Source organism: Poecilia formosa, unplaced genomic scaffold (assembly GCF_000485575.1).
Source record: "Poecilia formosa unplaced genomic scaffold, Poecilia_formosa-5.1.2 Scaffold792, whole genome shotgun sequence".
Lineage (NCBI taxonomy): Eukaryota > Metazoa > Chordata > Actinopteri > Cyprinodontiformes > Poeciliidae > Poecilia > Poecilia formosa.
In genome coordinates this window covers 80,731-83,510 of record NW_006800731.1, presented here as the reverse complement: position 1 = coordinate 83,510, position 2,780 = coordinate 80,731, and the positions used below count along the sequence as shown (strand labels likewise).

At 40.6% G+C, this 2,780-nt stretch overlaps 1 long non-coding RNA gene across 2 annotated transcripts; it reads right to left on the bottom strand.

Moving 5' to 3' along the window:
* Positions 1 to 511: 511 nt before the first annotated feature.
* LOC107834837 (uncharacterized) lies at positions 512 to 2,738 on the bottom strand. Of its 2 annotated transcripts, none has more exons than XR_001660659.1 (3): positions 2,570 to 2,738; positions 839 to 947; positions 512 to 753 (listed from the first exon to the last, which is right to left on the bottom strand). It is a non-coding gene; the product is annotated as an uncharacterized LOC107834837 (long non-coding RNA). The 2 variants fall into 2 exon arrangements; XR_001660660.1 differs by having other exon boundaries at positions 512 to 750.
* Between the last annotated feature and the right edge of the window lie 42 nt (positions 2,739 to 2,780).

Sequence of the window (2,780 nt, the reverse complement as noted above, 5' to 3'; positions counted from 1 at the left end):
TTATTATCATGCTCCAAACTTTGCGAGGACTGACCACCCAGCTCACACGCTTCCTCATACACACAGAGCCAGCAGCAGCCAGTAACCTTCCCATTCATACTTGATGACGTCAAGCCCACATCAACACGCACACCACCAGGTGTCAAAGCTGCTGCTTCTGTCATATCAATAATTACTTATTTCATTCATATTGCTCTTATAGAGCCTCAGTGAAAATGTGTTTATTATTATTAACGCTTTGGTGCAAAAAAACTGATTGAAAATCGATTTATTTACTCTGTTAAGGCTAAGATGGAACGGCACAGAAAGCAGCCCTTTAAACCATTCAGACACGAACACAATGGAGACACAATCAGATGACTTATTACCCCGCGATAATAACTCAATAGTCCATGGAAAACCCTTATAAGCTTATATTAAAGCAGAAAGTACGGCGGCCACCGGAAAAAAGGCTTACAGTATCAATTATGCCGCATGAACTGATCAGTAGATTATTGCGAGGGAACGCAAAACTTTTTGCGAGGGAACGCAAAAGAAAAGAAATTCCCCATGTCCCCTGGGGGGCTCCGTACATTTAAGAGATAACCTATTGTAGAAGAAAAACCGTTGATAAAAGGATTCTTGCTCTGGGTTGAGCGTAACAAGTCACTGAGTTCAGACTTTGCTCAGGATGGTGTGCGTCATAGTTATGGTCTTCCCCGTTACAGGTTGAGATTGAGACTCACATATTGTCAATGAGGTGTTTCCTCTCTGCTGGAAAACAAACAAAGCAAAAGTTAGAATGATGCACTACATGAACATCATATAAATTCAGCATTTGCTTAAATGTTTGTTTCACCTTTGTTGACTTGCATATGGACACTGGTACTTCAACCAAGCGGTGTGATAATTTCTGACTGAAAATTCAGTAGTTCTTAAACCTTTGTTGTCGACAGGTGTGATCCTCTCTGCAACCAGACAAAATACACAAACAAAAAACATAAATAAAAACAAGACCTGTTGTTTCAGGGAATTTTCTATCTTCATGGAAATCCTTTCTTTTGGGAGAAACATGTTTCTCTTTACAATTTTTTACTTTTTGATCAGTAATTCAGGATAGATGACACAAGAACAACTCAATGCAGAAAATGAAACAGAAAAAAAATCCCAAAAATTCAAAAACAAAGGGTTGATCATTTAAAAAGTGAACAGCCCTTATTTGGTGTGCATATCACCATCAATTGTTTAGATTTGAGCTTTATATCTTGTTATAATTCCATGTTCATGAGGAGTAATTTCCTCATGAAAACATGCTTGCGACAACCTCGGATCTCCATGGCAACCATTCGGTAGTGCTTCAATGCTTCCTCATGCATCGCGCCGCCCATTTATACAAAGCTCTGTCTTGGAACACTAGTCCCCTGCTGAGCGCCCGCCCCCCGGAGCACCCCTCCCTTGCGCCTCCCCACAGTCTAAATATTAGTTTGTCAAACCTGGGTCCACTACATGCATCTGACCTACTAGGCCAGTGGTTCCCAAACTTTTTGTCCTGCGCCCCCCCAGTGGTTTCCAAACATTTTCTGGGCCCCCCTCTCTACAAATAGCTGTGTGGTTGAACGATGTGTTGTTTTTATTTTTGGTGGGGCCTAAATGAATCTATGTAGCTGAACATAGACAACAACCCTATAAGCTACTTGTTAACAAGCTTAAGGTGCTGCATTGTTATTAGCTAGTCATCTTTTAGCTAACATTACCTGCATCCAACAGCTTTACTCAACAGTCGGTTAGTTTGGGTGAAAAACTGTGAAAAGTTCTTTGCTATTTGCTGGTTTGCTGCCATGATTTTAACACACCTGTAGCTCTGCTCAGCAGCAGCAGGTCTCCTTCACTGCCCACAGGTGTAAACCCAGCGCGAGTGTCGTAGCGCTCATGTTGCGTTTAAAGGCGGCTCGGAAAAATAGGTTACCAAATGTTAACAACGGATGAAACGGTTTTAACTGCTGATAAAAGTGACAGAGGATACAGATATGGGAAGTGTGGAATCCCCTACTGTATCAAATTGACAGGAATAAGAGAGTTGGCCATTCTAAGGTAAAAACCCAGCGCATACAGCGTTCATGGTCTCTGTTTTCATCCAGACGGCTTCCCGCGCCCCCCCTAGGGGGCGCTCCCCACAGTTTGGGAACCTCTGTACTAGGCTATGAGCTCAGTTAGAAAATACCAGGCCTTGCCAGTAGGTGGCCCTTTACAAATGAAACTGAATTATAAACACCAAATAATGTGGAAAAACATTGCATAAATCAGGACATGAAATAAAGGTAAACGTAAATATTTCTATGGATGGTGCCTGGAGCCGTTTGTTCTATGTTGTCTGGATTTCATTCCACAAATATGTTGCATTTTATGAATGAAATGTACACCTTCATTGTTTGGCAAGAGCATCTTTGGTTTTTTTCTTCTTTTTTCAAATGTATGTCCCCAAACAGAGAGAACCCTTGTAACATGTTAAACAATCTTACATCCAAATTTCAATACACAAATTGACTTTAAAAGTTGCACGTTTTAGGCAATTTTTGAAATAGATACTCACCATTTATCTGAGTCTCATGAAGGCCAATAAGTTGTCTTCAACCATTTATGTAAGTTACAATTCCTGCAAGCTAGCAGAAACAAAGCTGTAAATGTGAACACTTTTCATACAGGCAAACAAATTGATACAGCTCAGACAATTTATGCTACATTAGTTTTTCTCAGTCACTTTTGTGCATTTCTCAAGTCATTGTTGGCATTTACAAAACAGT